The following is a 19,733-nucleotide window of genomic DNA, read 5'->3' on the forward strand; positions in this document are numbered from 1 at the left end:
TTAGAATGGAGAACGACAATTTACCAAGGGATAGAAAAGATGATTACTCCATATATGAGTTATATGGATAAGAGGAAAGCAATCGCTATTCAAACTGTGCTTAATATCACTTTTATATATACCACTTTATTGAGGCATATTTTACATATCATATAATTTGCTCATTCCAAGTGTACAATTCAATGATTTTTTTTTTAGTACATTTCCCAATTTGTGGAACTACAATTTAGAATTTTAAGAACATTCCCCCTCATCCCAATAAAGTCCTTCATGTTCATTTACTGTTAATCCTGTTCCCCTCAACCTCCACCCTAGGCAACCAATAATCTTCTTTCTGTCTCTATAGATTTTTCTTTGCTGGACATTTTGTATAAATAAAACCATACAATATGTGATCTCTTGTGTTTGCCTTCTTCACTTAGCATAATGGTTTTGAGGTTTATCCATATATTACAGCATGTATCTGTAATTCATTCTTTTTTATTCCTAAATAATGTTCCATTGTGTGGATATACCACATTTGTCTATACGTTCACCAGTTACTGGACATTTAGGTTGTTTCCAATTTTTGGCTCTTTTGAATAATACCACCAAGACCATTTATGTGTTTTGGTAAGTTTTACAAAGAAATAAACACTTTAATTCTCAATATTTCTAATGCTTTAAATTACAGTTTACTGAACACATATATGTTTCATTAATTTCTGCATGCATTTATAATTAATAGTAGGAGATTTTAGAATATTTTGATAAAAATGTTATAGATCGTGGAACATTTGTAAATTTTCCCATTGATCATTAAGATTGCTATGTATGATTTAGCTTGAATGGCCATGTTTATGGTCCCGCACTACCATGCAAAGTGAGATCTGTCCGTACACACCTACAAAAGATTAACAGGGTCACTCAAAAACATACTAGTTGCCTCGGATGATGAGTTTATAGATCACTTTTCTAATCTTCTCAATATTTTATTCTTTTTACAATTAAAAATTAAAATGTAAAAATTATGTGGGGAAAATTGCTATGATTTCATTATATCTGAATACAGGGATATAACTCATAGTACTTTTATTCATAGCAGCATAATTGAAATCATGTTTTGTCTTTAAAAAAATGAAGGCAGGATAAAAGAGAGAGGGAGAGGCTGGCTGACTGACTTCTGATCAGTGCACAAGAATTAGGACAGAAGAAGGAAGGAAGGTGGATGTTAGAGAAACAATAAGAATGTCATGAGAATGTCCTATAGTAGAACGATGCTGTGTGTGAAGTAAAGGGTCTGAGGAGGTGGTGCACCTGAAGCAGTGATACTAAGTTCTCACCCTTAGAACCTATACTGGTTTCTGAACTGATGGAACATTCTACTTCCTTTCCAAAGGCAAGGTCAGACTAAAGAAACTTGAGTGACAATTGTAAAATTGTAACCTGTTGCTGTTACTATAATTTGATCAAATCCAAAAATGCAAATACGTTTATATGCCTGATAACATTCAAGGCATCCTCAATATGACTGTCTCCAAAGAACCTTCTAGATTCATGCTGAGATGGTATTGAATAATTTCCTTTGAAGAGGCAATAGTATTAGCCTAGGCTCTGCAAGTGACAATACGATGTACACTGTGTGTTTGTCATTAAGAGCATGCAACGTGTGTTACATCTGCATGACAGGACAGGAACATTACAATATGGGCTAGGGGTACCCTGGCTGGTCCCAAAGCAGTAGTATGTTTTAAGGAACAAAAAAATTAGTTCCTTTAAAATTATGTATGTGTTACTTGACATAACTCTATCAACATCTGTAATAATAATAGCGCTTATGAAAATACTTAAACAATTTTTAAATTTAATTTAACATTATTCATATCTATATAATATAATTGAGGTGCCATGATAAAATTGGAGACTTTCTCAATCATTTGTTTTACTACAACCTACACTGGCTGTGGAGGTAGTTAAGGGTACAAAATTATTGTCCCTTATAATATTTGTTGAAATATGGCTATGGTCTAAAATTCAAGTTTTACTTGAAATGAGCCTTGATAGTTCAAATAAAAAACACAGGGTAAAGTTGAGTATAAATTGTTCTTTTATATTTTAAAATATGGTTAAATGATCAAAGTTGCTATAGCAACTTTCAACTTTCTAAACCTTTGGAAGACTAATAACAATTTATTATTTTAGGATTCATATGGGAATTTTAGTATTCGTCACCAAAGAGAGTTGGTGTTCATGGTGATGAAAACCTACTCCCTGGATGTGGAGAGGTGTGAAATTTGTATAATTCTAGACATGTTTGTCCTAATTGCAAAAATCCCAGAAGAATGTATTTTCTCACGTCTCTGCAGGGTGTTTCTTAAACCTATTACTTTATAAAGTTAAATATTGGCATATGAAAACCTCAGCAGTTCAGTTATTACCTAAATTGTGTTATAATTTGAATTTTGTTCATTTTAAATTGAGTGAACATTAACAGCGTAAAAGAGGTTTGGTATGGAAGGTAAGAGTGTAAAAAGATAAGGGACTGGCAGGAAATGGAGACCTTGTAAATGGTTTAGTGGTTTAGTCTTTTTGTATAACAGGGAATTGTAAACTGCAAATGATACTTAACTATTTTTTCAAATTAGTTCTCCATAAAATTAGGTGTGAAAGCCCACTTCCTTGACTCTTGTAGGTACCATTTCAGAAAGAGCTTAGTTTTAAAACTTCATTTTTCCAAGGCCAAAAAAAAAAAAATCTAGAAAGTTTAACTTCTGAAAGCAGCCCATAAATGCCAGAAAACATGTTTCAAGTTCTAGAGAACATAATTAACATTTTTGTTTCTATGGGAGACATTATTTCATAAAACCACTTTTCTAGAAACAAGTACCCCACCTACACCTCTCTCTCTACCAACTGGCAGAAAGAGATTCAGGACAACCTGAGGCTTGGAACGTTCTGAGGGGCCAGGCAGGAAAGGAGTAGAAGTGGTCTCTTGTTGCTGCAGTGCCCAAGGCCTGGAAATCATGTGCTGAAATAATTCAGCTACAGCAGAATCTCAACTGCCAGAACTTCCAAAAATACAGTCGGGGTGAGAATCTTGTACAAGTGACAATTGTTAGTAATGATGTCAATGACAACAGAGGTGGTGCCTTGTATCTTTAAAATTTTTCATTTTTCATTTTATCTTCATAACAATTTGAGAGCATTAACTCCATTTAATAAAATAATCATAACTAAACTTTATTGCATGCTATTTTGTCTGCATATATGGCTGCCCACATTTTCTCCCATCCTTGTGTGAGCATGACATTCCTCTTATCAAGAGGCCAAGTCTATTTCCCTTTTCCTCAGTGACTTGCATTGACTGATCAAATGCAGCAGAAGTAAAGCTGTGCCAGGTCAGGCTTAGTCCTTATATAATGTTTGGATCTTTCTGCTTTTACTCTCTTGGAACCCAGCTGCCATGCTATTTAGAAGTCCCAGATATCTTGCTAGAGAGAGAGAGATCATGTGAAAAAGCAATGGAGGATAAGACATCACATGAGGGATAGGCAATATGGAAGAGAGGCCATATGGAGAAGAGTCAGGCAAGCCATCTGACTGTCAGTACCAACACCCAAGACATGAGAGAGGGCTTCTGGAACCTTCCAGCTCAGCTCATCCACCAGCTGAGTGCAACTGCATGAGTGAACCCAGATCAGATGACACATGCAGTATAGAAAAACTGCCCAGAGAACCTCAGCATCTTGAAAAGTGTTAAATCGTTGTTGTTTTAAACTATTAAATTTGGGGGTGGTTTGTTACACAGCAATAGAAAACTGATAAGTGTGCTTACACATTTGAAGCTTCCTGTGTTAATGCATTTAACCTACATAGTTCAGTGGGGAGGTAATGCTATTGTTCTCATGGTATAGATGATCAAATGAAGTATACTGAGGCTAAATGATTTTCCCAAAATCACACTGTTAACTAGTGGAGGCTGAGAACAAAGTATGATCTTATGATCATGTCCTGCCTCTTATTTGAGAACACTGAGGCTCAGAGAAGTGAAGTAGCTCACTGCGGGATCACATCTCAAGTTCGTGCATTCCAAAGCAAGTACTATTTTGGGGTGTAACAATGTGGTTCAGCACAGCTGAAGCTTAGAATTCACGGGTAAAATTTTCAGAAGATAAGAGTAAAAGGTAAGTTGAGGCTACACTGTGAAAGGCCCATACATAATATTTTAACCTCTGGTCCAGTCATTCCCAAACCTTAGTCAGTAATGAAATTTTGACCAATCCATGACAAATGACCAAAAAAAAATGTCAAGAAGTATAATATATTCAGTGCATGACTTATTCAGATTGCCAACTCATTTTTTCCCCCTTGCAAGTGTAAGCAGTTCTTTGCAGGAAACTGCCCTCAGCAGGAAACCCCGTTTTTTGTCAGTTTAGCAAAGCTATATTGTAACTTACTTTAAATCAGGTGTCGCCATGCTCTACTCATCTCTAGTCCTAGCACACCTATCAAATCTTTTGATCACACAATACTTTGCCTAACCTGTTGCTTCCTTCTGTAGATCAAAGAGGTAGAAATGAAGAATAAGTAATTAACAGATGACCAGATCTCTTCCATAGCTTCCCATTCAGTAATCTTGGGAACAAACTGTGTGAATAAGATAGCATCTAAAGAGAGATCAGGGCTTCCCTGGTGGCGCAGTGGTTGAGAGTCTGCCTGCCAATGCAGGGGACGCGGGTTCGAGCCCTGGTCTGGGAGGATCCCACATGCCGCGGAGCAACTGGGCCCGCGAGCCACAGTTACTGAGCCTGTGCGTCTGGAGCCTGTGCTCCGCAACAATAGAGGCCGCGATAGTGAGAGGCCTGCGCACCGCGATGAAGAGTGGCCCCCGCTTGCCACAACTAGAGAAAGCCATCGCACAGAAACGAAGACCCAACAGAGCCATAAATTAATTAATTAATTAATTTATTTATTAATTTAAAAAAAAAAAAAAAGAAAGATCACAAGGAGTGGACAAGCCTCCACGCAGTAGTGGATGGCAATGACTCTGACCCCCTTTCTCAATGATTAACTGAGAATACTTCCCTTTTGCCTTTTAAAAACTTTCATGGCCGAGCAGAATCTTCTTTGGATTTAGTTTTTTGCAGACACTGAGTTCACCATCTCCCCAGATTGCTGGCATTCTGATTAAAAGCAACTTTCTTTTCTACCAACAACTGCCTCTCGGGTATTGATTTCTGAGCGGCAAGCAGCTGGACTTGAGTTCAGTAACACAAGGACTCTCCCTTCATTTGCAATGATGTCCTTCCTAAATTTTAAAAATACATTTATTTTGTAAAATAATGGAGAGAACAGAGAGTTGTAGGTTTTTCTTTTAATTACTACCTGGCAAAATAATATATAATATATATACATATACATGTATGCATGTGTGTGTGTGTAGATAGATATAAATACATATTTTTTCACTGTCTTAAGAAATCTAAAAATCTAGGAGGTTCAACTGCAGACAAGGAACTCTGAAAGCTAACATGATAAAATTTGTTAAGAATCAAGCTTAATTAATTATTATATTAAGAATAATTAAATATATGGATATTTGTGTTTAAAATTGTACAGTAATAATAACTCACAATTTAGCTTTCTTTCATTCACTACTCATTCTTTTATGGTCATATCCCTGCTTATTCATGACTATTTGCAGACTGGGAACAAAGAAAGAGAGATTAAAAATATATATATATAAGCATCATTTCTAGATCTTCTAAGCATCCTTGATTATACCAAGAGTGGTGTTGAGTGCCTATTCTGTGAATGTATATAATAATTGCTCAGTTATTGATCAAATGATTGAATGACTTCTTAAGGAGGGAGTTTTGTAGTATCTATACTTTTTAATAGTCATTGTTATCCCTGGCCTTGAAAATGATTGGACAGCTTTACCACACACAACAGGAAGAAATAATATTACTGCTCTAAAAATGCCTTAGGAAATCATTCCAAACTGAACTAAACAAAAAGAATGGTAGCAACAAGCTTTTATTTTAGCACTCAGTTTTAATCTATGAAATTCAATGATGGGCAGTAATTTAGAGAAATTGCTTATAGTGTAAAAGCATGCTTTTTCCATCTTCAAGTCAGTTGAAAAAATATTTTAATACAATTTAGATTTTATTCTACAATAGCTCCCTGTAATTATGCTTCCACTAATTAAGGCTTTCATAGTTTGAGTTTAATTCCACCTTCAACTTATTTTCCAGTTTTTTTTTATCTGTAAGCTGTCAAAAGTAACAACTCCACTCTCATTTTTCCTTGTATAAAAGTCAGAAACTACTCCCAAGACCTCACCACAATTAAATACATGACTGGAAAGGCAGATATTATAATGGGAAGCAAATTAGTTTTTGCCTCAGTGACAACAAGTACTTGAGATTCTATGAAGATTCTTCAAATAGCAAAACAACCAGGGAGGGCACTTCAGTTTGCTGCATAAACAAATACTACATGCAGATATTCTAATCAAGAACATTGCCAAATGCTACCTTTAGCATTTGGTTTGCATTTCTAATTTAAATTATTCAGTGTGGAGTAATATCTTGGAATTTTAAGGGAGTGCTAGCCATCACATTTGTAAAACTATTTGTATGTTAATAACTATCATTGGTACTGATGACATATCCTTTTATATCCAAATGTGAAGTCTGCTGTTTAGTTTCTACTCCTTAAAAGACAGCAAGTTGGAAAAGGCGAGTAAAATGAAAAAGAAAAAAAAGCATGGGTTTGAGGCTGAGTCATCCAGATTTTTAAAGTACACACTTCAGATGAAGTAATTTTATAGTTTTAAGGTCAATAAAGAAACTACAGAAATGTCTCAGTTATAAACACAATGTATGGCACATTTTTTTAATATGAAATTCAAGGAACTTTACATTATGTTAATGCATTGGTTCCGAAACCAATCTTAAATAATCCTTGATTGATGACCTGGTCCTGGAATCATGAATATGCTTATAGCATTTGTAGATATCACATTAATCACACTTGCTGATAGACTATCTGACATGAACATAACTACATACAAATTTAACCAACTGGAAACACGGTTCATAAAATTTAATAGCGTTAAGTGCAAGGTGGTGTTGACATAGAGAAATAAAAACAAGGTAATGAAAGAATGTCTAGAAACAAGTGAAGATGATAAACAAAACAAAGTAACTACCCACCCCCAAAGTTATGATTGCTGCAACTTCACCTCATGGCTACAATGAAAAAGACCAAAACGAACTCAACCTTGAATTATCAACCATGACTGGTTAAGGTATTTGCCATGCGCAAGCCTCCCTTAATTCCCATAATATTCTATAATGTAAACTCCATTATTATTTTCCTCATTTTAAAGATTAGGAAATAAAGGCACAGGGAATTTAAGTAAGTTGCTTAATGACACAGAGCTAGTGGAAGGACATAGCATTTGAACCAAAGCAGTCTGCTTCAGAGCCCACACTCTCAAATCACTATATTCTGTAAAATAATATTTCAAAATGAGAAATTAAGATAAATGATGTCTTTGATTTTTTAATATCATGCTAGATTACTTGTTAATAAACCTGTTTAACTCTCACCTAACTATCTTGTAGGTTGTAGTTCTGTTTTACTAACAAGACCCCAGGTATTTTATATGCCTATACAGTTAGAGCTTAATCTGCAGAGGAAAAGAAAAAAACTTATGAGGTATGATTTTTGGGTTGGAGGACTGGTAGGAAAGATAACTTCAAAAGCTATCATTTTATTCCTTAGTAGGAAAATAACCAGTTTTGTATCTAATTTAACAATCTTAGATTGGTATTTCTTTCCTTATTGACCACACAAAACCGTGCTTTTTAAATACTCTTGTAACCAGCTCTCTTATTTATTTATTTACTTTTGGTTTCCTAATTAATTAATGAAATCAGTCTTTGACATGTGGCCCCTATCTATTTTTATATTTAAAAGATTTTTTTTAACAACTTTCTCTTTGCAGATTAGAGAATGGAAAGTTTGAAATAAAGAGACATCAAAGTGTACTAGTAAAAGTGTACAGCTCATTAGAGTTATATGATCCTGCGAACAAGTACAGATACAGGCAAATGTGTAACCCTTCTGAGCCTCAATATCATTGTCTATAAAATGAGGATAATAATTCTTAGCACATAAGAATTATGGAAAAAATTTTAAAAATAACATTCCTGGGGTAACTAAACTGGGCTTGACACATCATCCTCTCTCAAATCCTTGGCTCCTTTCCTCTCATATTTTTCAAGCTGAGACAGATGAATATTGTAAATGTTCTGCCACCTCACAACAGACTTTTGAACACCACACTCAAACAAGTGGGTGCTATGAGGGGGCAAATGTGAAGCAACTAAAAATAACAGAAAGATAACCAAAATGAACATGAAGGTCAAAATTAAATAATATGAGGAAATATTAAAAGAAATTTTCCTTTTCTCTCTTTTTGAAAACAAGATTTTTTTTTAAACATCTTTATTGGAGTATAATTGCTTTACAATGGTGTGTTAGTTTCTGCTGTATAACAAAGTGAATCAGCTATACATATACATATATCCCCATATCCCCTCCCTCTGGCATCTCCCTCCCTCCCACCCTCCCTATCCCACCCCTCTGGGTGAACACAAAGCACTGAGCTGATCTCCCTGTGCTATGCAGCTGCTTCCCACTACCTATCCATTTTACATTTGGTAGTATACATAAGTCCATGCCACTCTCTCACTTTGTCCCAGCTTACCCATCCCCCTCCCCGTGTCCTCAAGTCCATTCTCTACGTCTGCATCTTTATTCCTATCCTGCCCCTAGGTTCACCAGAACCATTTTTTTTTAGATACCACATACATTTGTTAGCATACGGAATTTGTTTTTCTCTTTCTGACTTACTTCACTCCGTATGCCAGACACTAGGTCCATACACCTCACTACAAATAACTCAATTTCATTTCTTTTTATGGCTGAGTAATATGCCATTGTATATAAGTGCCACATTTTCTTGATCCATTCATCTGTCGATGGACACTTAGGTTGCTTCCATATCCTGGTTATTGTAAATAGAGCTGCAATGAACATTGCAGTACATGACTCTTTTTGAATTATGGTTTTCTCAGGGTATACGCCCAGTAGTGGGATTGCTGGGTCGTATGGTAGTTCTATTTTTAGCTTTTTAAGAAACCTCCATACTGTTCTCCATAGTGGCTGTATCAATTTACATTCCCACCAACAGTGCAAGAGGGTTCCCTTTTCTCTACACCCTCTCCAGCATTTATTGTTTGTAGATTTTTTGATGATGGCCATTCTGACTGGTGTGAGGTGATACTTCATTGTAGTTTTGATTTGCATTTCTCTAATGCTTAGTGATGTTGTGCATACTTCCATGTGTTTGTTGCCAATCTGTATATTTTCTTTGGAGAAATGTCTATTTAGGTCTTCTGTCTATTTCTTAATTGGATTGTTTGTTTTTTTGGTATTGAGCTGCATGAGCTGCTTGTAAATTTTGGAGATTAATCCTTTGTCAGTTCCTTTGCTTGCAAATATTTTCTCCCATTCTGAAGGTTGTCTTTTCATCTCATTTATGGTTTCCTTTGCTGTATAAAAGCTTTTAAGTTTCATTAGGTCCCGTTTGTTTATTTTTGTTTTTATTTCCATTTCTCTAGGAGGTGGGTGGAAAAGGATCTTGCTGTGATTTATGTCAAAGAGTGTTCGGCCTATGTTTCCTCTAAGAGTTTTATAGTGTCTGGCCTTACATTTCGGTCTTTAATCCATTTTGAGTTTATTTTTTGTGTATGGTGTTAGGGAGTGTTTTAATTTCATTCTTTTACATGTAGCTGTCCAGTTTTCCCAGCACCACTTATTGAAGAGGCTGTCTTTTCTCCATTGTATATTCTGGCCTCCTTTATCAAAGATAAGGTGACCATATGTGCATGGGTTTATCTCTGGGCTTTCTATCCTGTTCCACTGATCTATATTCCTGTTTTTGTGCCAGTACCATAGTGTCTATTTTTTTTTTTAGTTGGTAATTTATATTTTTACTTATTTATTTTTTTAATTTTTTAATTTAATTTTTTTATACAGCAGGTTCTTATTAGTCATGAATTTTATACACATCAGTGTATACATGTCAATCCCAATCACCCAATTCATCACATCATCACCCCCACCTCCCTGCCGCTTTTCCCCCTGGTGTCCATACGTTTGTTCTCTACATCTTTGTCTCAACTTCTGCCCTGCAAACATGATCATCTGTACCATTTTTCTAGGTTCCACATATATGCGTTAACATACGATATTTCTTTTTCTCTTTCTGACTTACTTCACTCTGTATGACAGTCTCTAGATCCATCCACGTCTCAACAAATGACCCAATTTCGTTCCTTTTTATGGCTGAGTAATATTCCATTGTATATATGTACCACCTCTTCTTTATCCATTTGTCTGTCGACGGGCATTTAGGTTGCTTCCATGACCTGGCTATTGTAAATAGTGCTGCAATGAACATTGGGGTACATGTGTCTTTCTGAATTATGGTTTTCTCTGGGTATATGCCCAGTATTGGGATTGCTGGATCATATGGTAATTTTATTTTTAGTTTTTTAAGGAACCTCCATACTGTTCTCCATAGTGGCTGTATCAAGTTACATTCCCACCAACATTGCAAGAGGGTCCCCTTTTCTCCACACTCTCTCCAGCATTTGTTGTTTGTAGATTTTCTGATGACACCCATTCTAACTGGTGTGAGGTGGTACCTCATTGTAGTTTTGATTTGCATTTCTCTAATAATTAGTGATGTTGAGCAGCTTTTCATGTGCTTCTTGGCCAACTGTATGTCTTCTTTGGAGAAATGTCTATTTAGGTCTTCTGCCCATTTTTGGATTGGGTTGTTTGTTTTTTTAATATTGAGCTGCATGTGATGTTTAGATATTTTGGAGATTAATCCTTTGTCCAATGATTAATTTACAAATATTTTCTCCCATTCTGAGGGTTGTCTTTTTGTCTTATGGTTTCCTTTGCTGTGCAAAAGCTTTTAAGTTTCATTAGGTCCCATTTGTTTATTTTTGTTTTTATTTCCATTACTCTAGGAGGTGGATCAAAAACGATCTTGCTCTGATTTATGTCAAAGAGTGTTCTTTCTATGTTTTCCTCTAAGAGTTTTACAGTGTCCGGTCTTACATTTAGGTCTCTAATCTATTTTGAGTTTATTTTTGTGTATGGTGTTAAGGAGTGTTCTAATTACATTCTTTTACATGTAGCTGTCCAGTTGTCCCAGCACCGCTTATTGAAGAGATGGTCTTTTCTCCATTGTATATCCTTGCCTCTTTTGTCATAGATTAGTTGACCATAGGTGTGTGGGTTTATCTCTGGGCTTCTATCTTGTTCCATTGATCTATATTTCTGTTTTTGTGCCAGTACAATATTGTCTTGATTACTGTAGCTTTGTAGTATAGTCTGAAGTCAGGGAGTCTGATTCCTCCAGCTCCGTTTTTTTCCCTCAAGACTGTTTAGGCTATTCGGGGTCTTTTGTGTCTCCATACAAATTTTAAGAGTTTTTGTTCTAGTTCTGTAAAAAATGCCACTGGTAATTTGATAGGGTTTGCACTGAATCTGTAGATTGCTTTGGGTAGTAGAGTCATTTTCACAATATTGATTCTTCCAATCCAAGAGCATGGTATATCGCTCCATCTGTTGGTATCATCTTTAATGTCTTTCATGTGTCTTATAGTTTTCTGCATACAGGTCTTTTGTCTCCTTAGGTAGGTTTATTCCTAGGTATTTTATTCTTTTTGTTGCAGTGGTAAATGGGAGTATTTCCTGAATTTCTCTTTCAGATTTTTCATCATTAGTGTATAGGAATGCAAGAGATTTCTGTGTATTAATTTTGTATCCTGCAACCTTACCAAATTCATTGATTAGCTCTAGTAGTTTTCTGGTGTCATATTTAGGATTCTCTATGTATAGTATCATGTCATCTGCAAACAGTGACAGTTTTACTTCTTTTTTTCCAATTTGTATTCCTTTTATTTCTTTTTCTTCTCTGACTGCCATGGCTAGGACTTCGAAAACTATGTTGAATAATAGTGGTGAGAGTGGACATCCTTGTCTCATTCCTGACCTTACAGGAAATGCTTTCAGTTTTTCACCATTGAGAATGATGTTTGCTGTGGGTTTGTCGTATATGGCCTTTATTATGTTGAGGTAGGTTCCCTCTATGCCCACTTTCTGGAGAGTTTTTATCATAAATAGGTGTTGAATTTTGTCAAAAGCTTTTTCTGCATCTACTGAGATGATCATATGGTTTTTCTTCTTCAATTTGTTAATATGGTGTATCATATTGATTGATTTGCGTATATTGAAGAATCCTTGCATCCCTGGAATAAATCCCACTTGATCATGGTGTATGATCCTTTTAATGTGTTGTTGGATTCTGTTTGCTAGTATTTTGTTGAGGATTTTTGCATCTATATTCATCAGTGATATTGGTCTGTAATTTTCTTTTTTTGTAGTATCTTTGTCTGGTTTTGGTATCAGGGTGATGGTGGCCTCATAGAATGAGTTTGGGAGTGTTCCTTCCTCCTCAATTTTTTGGAAGAGTTTGAGAAGGATGGACGTTAGCTCTTCTCTAAATGTTTGAGAGAATTCACTTGTGAAGCCATCTTTTCCTCGACTTTTGTTTGTTGGAAGATTTTTAATCACAGTTTCAATTTCATTACTTCTGATTGGTCTGTTCATATTTTCTATTTCTTCCTGGATCAGTCTTGGAAGGTTCTACCTTTCTAAGAATTTGTCCATTTCTTCCAGGATGTCCATTTTATTGGCATACAGTTGCTTGTAGTAGTCTCTCAGGATGCTTTGTATTTCTGCGGTGTCTGTTATAACGTCTCCTTTTTCATTTCTAATTTTATTGATTTGAGTCCTCTCCCTCTTTTTCTTATGAGTCTGGCTAATGGTTTATCAATTTTGTTTATCTTCTGAAAGAACCAGCTTTTGGTTTTATTGATCTTTACTATTGTTTTCTTTGTTTCTATTTAATTTATTTCTGCTCTGATCTTTATGATTTCTTTCCTTCTGCTAACTTTGGGTTTTGTTTGTTCTTCTTTCTCTAGGATTCTTGGTGGCAGCGACCACAATGTTAGAAGTTCATGCCCATCTCTGGGGTCCGAGCTGATAGCCGCGGCTTGCGCTCATCTCTGGAGCTTGCTTAGGCAGTGCTCTGCCTTTTGCGGACACACTGGGAAAGAATCCCCTTGCCTTGCACACCCCAAAACAAAGGTCTCTTGCCTCTCCAGCAGGTTCAGTCTTCTTCCTGGACTCCCTCCCGGCTAGCTGTGGCACACTAGCCTCCTTCAGGCTGTGTTCACGCAGCCAACCGCAGTCCTCTCCCTGGGATCTGAACACTGAAACCTTGGCCTCAGCTCCCAGCCCCCACCCACACCCGGCAGGTGAGCAGACAAGCCTCGCAGGCTGGTGAGTGCTGGTCAGCACCAATCCTCTGTGCAGGAATCCCTCTGCTTTGCCCTCCGCACCCCTGTTGCTGCGCTCTCCTCCATGGCTCCAGAGCTTCCCCCCCTCCAACCCGTCTCCACCAGTGAAGGGGTTTCCTAGTGTGTAGAAACTTTTCCTCCTTCACAGCTCCCTCCCCGAGGTGCAGGTCCCATCCCTATTCTTTTGTCTCTGGTTTTTCTTTTTTCTTTTGTCTCTGGTTTTTCTTTTTTCTTTTGCCTTAATCAGGTATGTGGGGAGTTTCTTGCCTTTTGGGAAGTCTGAGGTCTTCTGCCAGCATTCAGTAGGTGTTCTGTAGGAGTTGTTCCACATGTAGATGTATTTTTGATGTATTTGTGGGGAGGAAGGTGATCTCCTCGTCTTACTCCTCTGCCATCTTGGAGGCCCCTCCCCCAAGATTCTGTTTTTAAGCATATGAATACACCTTATACCAAGGAAGTGTAACTGTTGTGTATTCTAAATTTTAGGAAGTGCTTGAATGAATGAGTTCATGTTACAGAATTGTCTTCCAAAGTGCTCCCTGAAGGATTGGCTTCAAACCACTGTGTATCAAATACTGTTTTAGATTTTGATGAAAGCAACTGTTTTCTTCCTACTGAAAATATAAATGGTGCCCATGAACCCTGGTTTAAGAACCCCTATTTTAAAGGAACTGTGAAAAATGAGACAATAATCATGGCTAAAAGTCAGAAATGCTTTAGATGTCACCTATTTTATAGTTAAAATTAATATGATATTGGCATTTGACATTTTACTTTAAAGTATATCCATTTCTTTATTATATATCTACTTATTGTAGATTTTTTCAATAAAAATTATGAAAGATTTGCAATGGACCAATGAAAACTTGGTCCAGCAAACCCTTCAGTGTTATCAGATTCTATGGGGACGCTGTGCATTTCATTGTTTTTGAGCTATTTCACAACTCTGTAAGTTTTAGATAAGTGATAGCAATGAAGACAGTATTTTTCCATAGAGATCCAAATTGTATTCAGTGGAATCTGCTTATTGTCTCTTGAATATTGACAACTTTTACATCTATTTGTAAATTAATTTAAGCACTTTTTAATCCATCATTAGATGGTATTTTGAATTCTTCTTTGATCAGTAACATCTTACTGATTCCCCCTTTAATTAATGAGTTGCACAAAATATGTGGCACATATTCCTTTTATATGTATGAGAATCACGGTTTTACTCTGTTTAGAAAATCAGCCTTTACCTGTCAATCGATCTATCTCCATAAATATTTATGAGTTTGTGTATTTATAAAAGTCTTCCCAAATCTTTGGGCAAAATTCTGTTCTATGAAGATGGGCCACATATACCATGTCACTTCACACATCACTGCTGCATATCTGGTTGTATTCATAACTCTACTGAGAAGTAGAAATCTATGTTAAACAGGAACTATCCAGGCTACATGTAAGAACTCTGCAACAATCAGAGTAATACAATAAAGCATCACAATAAAAGAAAAAGGAGATTCTCCTTGTGTAGGTGAAGTATGAAAAGGGACAAGCAAAGAGATGGTTTGCTTGGTTAGTGGCCCAAGGACAGAGCACTTTTATAACATAACTTACATCTAACAACTAAAGAACAATTCATCATTTTCAATATTAGGTTTTACTTAAACAGTACAGACTATCATTCTAAGTTTAACCACAATAATCAGGATACTTTGTATTTAGATCAAGATCTTTTATTTAAAAACCCTAAATATATTTAACAGCTCTAGAAATCATAATCGTCATTTTTATACTCTGTGAGCAGACACTGGATGAGAGTAGATTTCTCACTTGTGAGAGTTTTGGCAAAAACTTAGAAAAGATAACCAAAGCTTAAATAGTTCCATTTGTTTTGAGGTGACATGGACCAAGGATGGCAAATGAAATTCACTGGATGGTGACAATGTTCAATTTTTGACTGATCCCTCTGGGTACTCTGGTCCTCCAAGAGTTATATTAGTGGAACAGGGCCTTCTTAAGTCCTCCAGAGGCTCAACATTCTCATGCTTCTGGGGAACTTCGTCTTTTTTATACCAAACCTATTAAAATTTATCTGTATATGAGTGGAGCTGGGTCACAGTTGTCTTTCCAATATGTTACTTTCGTAAACATTTAATTAGATATGTACACATTTTGTTTTTTTGTTTTTTTTTAAAGCTAATTTATTTTTTTTTAATCTCAGGACTTTTCATGGGCCTTAAAGAGCTAATAGATCTTAAACCACATTCCTAGAATAACTAATTCTTAAAACACCCTATTATGGATTTTGAAATCCATGTAAGACTTAGAGTCCTATTTTTATGCTCTCTTAGGAATGGCAACCTTCACTGAGTAAAAACAGAGTAAAACCTCATACCTTTGGCAGGTAGGAACTGCAGGGGAACGTGGAGCTGATTGTTTTTGTCTCTCCAGCAGGCTTTCCAGTACTCCTGCCTCAAGCAACTTATTCCAAGTCATAGAAGTGGGCGGGGGACCCAGGACCAGACAACCTTTTACCCCTTGGGGTCAGTAACTGCACCTGTTAGAGGATGGGGTCCTTGCTAGATTGAAAGGCCAGTGCAAGCAGGAGAGAATATGGTCAACATACCGAGAGAAGCAAAGAGGGGCAGAGTTGACAGGGATGAACCAAGAGAGTCTTGCTGTCAAGTCTGTGGTTGCAGTTCCCACAGCATTTCCATTTCCAGGAGCTACCTCAGACACCAGGAGCATTTGAGTCACTCTAGATTGGGGAGTCAGTACATGATCTCTGCAGCCAAACTGCATGTGATCAAATCCCAGCTCTGCTGCTTTTTGTCTCTTGTGTCCCATTCACATTACCTAATGTCTCTATGGCTTGAATGCTTCAAAACTAAAAGGGGGATGATGATGATAATACTAATAACACCTAGGTCATAGGGATATTTGTAAAGATAAAATGAGCTAAAGCATATAAAGCACTTAGAACTATACCTAGCATATATTGAATGATATGTTAATTATTGTTTTTGATCAGAGTTACATGAACGAATATACTGTTTTTCTTAAGGTAGTTTGAATTAGGCTCCTGTAACAGGCAATTAATATAGCTATGATTATTAAAGGCAACTCTTGGATCCTCTTCTCATATGTCATGGATATTAACTCCCACTATCTTTCCTGGAAGCTATCTGTTTCTGAGAAGGAATGCAATGTAGCAATTATCCCAGATTTCAGAATGGCTATGGTGCTGGCAGCTCTTATCAGTGGCCCAGGCATGAAATAGTCTTTTTTAACATTCCCAGATGACCTCATATTGACTTCTCCCATGTAACTTATAAATAGGAGGTAAAATTATTTGTTTTGGAGATCTGACCAAATATACAAAAAATCATCATTGGTCTTTATTTTTTAAAGGAAATATGAATGAACTAATGACAGTTTTAAAACACACATATACTTTAAATAAAATAATCATTAGTAGTATTAATTAATTTGAACTAAAAGAGAAAATAAAAACACATCAAAACCAATAAACTGGAAGATACCAGTAAAGAAAAATTAAGGATTAAAATGTGTTTTAAAAAAATCAGTACGTTTCATGCCAACTTTAATTGTACCAATTATTCATTTTTTGGTTGGAAAAAAATTCAGAGGGTCAAAGAGAAAAGGCTGCCATCATACATATTTCACTTCTCATTATTTGCCATTTTACCCAATTATATGCATCAGGACATTTTGGGTGTGTGGATTCCTGCTGAGGAGTATTTCTGAAGTAGAAATAATTGACCTGGACATGAAATCAAACCCACTATGGAACAAGAGTCTGTACTCTAGAGGAAAATCATCTTGATAGAAAAGTCCAGGCTAAAGATCACATCAATGACCCAGCTTATCTCTTGGAGTAGCAGCTGGAGAATAGGTGAAAAAGAAGAGACTCAAATTAAAGACCTTACAAATTCTAATTTAGGTTGCAAACACACAAATACAGGACATTCACCATTCTGATTGGCCTAATGAGGCCCAGTCATATGCCTACCACTAGCCGGTCACTGTGATATGGGACAACCATGCTCATTTTTGGCCATACTGAATCACATGCCCCACTTCAGAAGGTATCCACCCTCATGTGAACTGAAATATAAGGGTGTTGTTTGCTATAAGAAGTCAAGTGAGCTGTCTGTAACACCCGGAGCCCGTGGGCCACCTAGGCCCCCAGAGACCCCTGCATGGTGCGCATGGGCGCCACGGGGTCGCATCTCCCCGTGTCCGGCTTGGACATCTTAGGGGACCCGAGGAAGATGAACAAGTGCCAGCTCTATTACCAGGTCTTAAACTTTGCCATGACGTGTCATGATTACTCATGATCTGGAAAGGCCTGATCGTCCTCATTGGCAGAGACAGTCCCATCATGGTGGTGCTGAGCGGCATGGAGCCAGCCTTCCACAGGGGCGACCTTCTGTTCCTGACAAATTTCCGGGAAGACCCGGTTAGAGCTGGTGAAATCATTGTTTTTAAAGTAGAAGGACAAGGCATTCCAACAGTTCACAGAGTAATCAGAGTTCATAAAAAAGATAATGGAGACATCAAATTTCTGACTAAAGGAGGTAATAAAGAAGTTGACAATAGAGGCTTGTACAAAGAAGGCCAGAACTGGCTGGAAAAGAAGGATGTGGTGGGGAGAGCCAGAGGGTTTTTACCATATGTTGGTATGTTCACCATTACAATGAACAACTCCCAAAATTCAAGTATGCTCTTTTGGTTGTATTGGGTGCATATGTGTTACTAAAACGTGAATCCTAAAATGTAAGGCAGTTCCTGGGACGAGACTGAAATAAATTCTGTTGAAAAGGAGAAAAGCTAATATATTTGAAATGTTCCACTTTCTGTATAAAAGGAAACAATGTGGAGACGTTTTTGTCTTGTTCGAATAAATGATTCATCAGTGAAAAAAAAAAAGGTCAAGTGTACATCACGACAAATAGTTACATAATGACCAAAACCTCCACAGGTCGGCTATTACAAAGAATCAGTACTTTGTCTGATCCTATGAAGGCAGTAGTATTTCCAAATAGCTTTAAAGTGGAGACCAAAAGAATCCTCCGATCAGGCAAGGACAGAGTAAAGGGAGAGCAGAGTTACTTCATGACAGTCTCCAAAAATTGTTTCACCTTTGAATAGTTCGGCTAGCTTTTAAATTTTTACGTATTGAGTTACTGTATTTAAAATTAAAAATGGGGGCTTCCCTGGTGGCGCAGTGGTTGAGAATCTGCCTGCCAATGCAGGGGACACAGGTTCGTGCCCTGGTCTGGGAAGATCCCACATGCCGCGGAGCAACTAGGCTCGTGAGCCACAACTACTGAGCCTGCGCGTCTGGAGCCTGTGCTCCGCAACAAGAGAGGCCGCGATAGTGAGAGGCCCGCGCACCGCGATGAAGAGTGGCCCCCGCTTGCCACAACTAGAGAAAGCCCTCGCACAGAAACGAAGACCCAACACAGCCATAAATAAATAAATTTTAAAAAATAAATAAATAAATAAAATTTTTTTAAAAAGTAAAATTAAAAATGAATTATGTATCATATGAATAATCTTTCTTTTACTTTTTAAAAAATAAATTAGGAGAAAAGTAATACAAACATATCTCAATTATGTTATCAGTCTTATGGTGAAGATCTGCAGTTGGTATGTTTTTGATATTTTTCTCCTGTGAACCTGAAGAGAAAATGTTTTTATTCTAAATAACAAAGGAAACAATGTTTCCTGTAGAAATATCTCAATTAAAAACATTTAATTATTCCATCTGATAGCCATTTGTATATAATGGTATTGAATTCAAATTTAATAAAACCATGTTTTAATTTTATTCATCTTTCTTAGATATTATTCCTGATGATTCATGTATATTTTGATGTTTTCATTACTAGCACAAGAGATGCCATTTGAGAATTTCAATTTAATTGGTAATATTTTGATGTTGCTAACTATTTTTAACACTTACGTCAGCAATTTGGTTGATGCTGTGGAGCTTAATATTCACAACAGTCCCTCTTCGAGACATTTATTTTGCATTTTAAAAATACCTGACACTGAATATCTTTTCTAATACAAGTGAAATACAGAATTTTTCAATGAAAAGATCATATTTTGAAAGTAATGATTTTAACGTTTCCTGTCTCCTCTTAGGAACTATTTATCAGTACCAGTTTATAAAATATGCATAATCACAATGCTCTTTAAATAATACATAGA

General features: G+C 36.5%; 1 pseudogene across 1 annotated transcript; it reads left to right on the forward strand.

The window, feature by feature from the left end:
* The first annotated feature begins 15,055 nt into the window (after positions 1–15,055).
* Positions 15,056–19,027, forward strand: LOC309630988 (signal peptidase complex catalytic subunit SEC11C pseudogene; annotated as a pseudogene). Its single transcript has one exon. The product of its transcript is annotated as a signal peptidase complex catalytic subunit SEC11C pseudogene (transcript).
* Positions 19,028–19,733: the final 706 nt, after the last annotated feature.

The sequence above is a fragment of the Balaenoptera borealis genome, assembly GCF_965194805.1.
Source record: "Balaenoptera borealis genome assembly, chromosome: 6".
In the NCBI taxonomy this organism is placed as follows: Eukaryota; Metazoa; Chordata; class Mammalia; order Artiodactyla; family Balaenopteridae; genus Balaenoptera; species Balaenoptera borealis.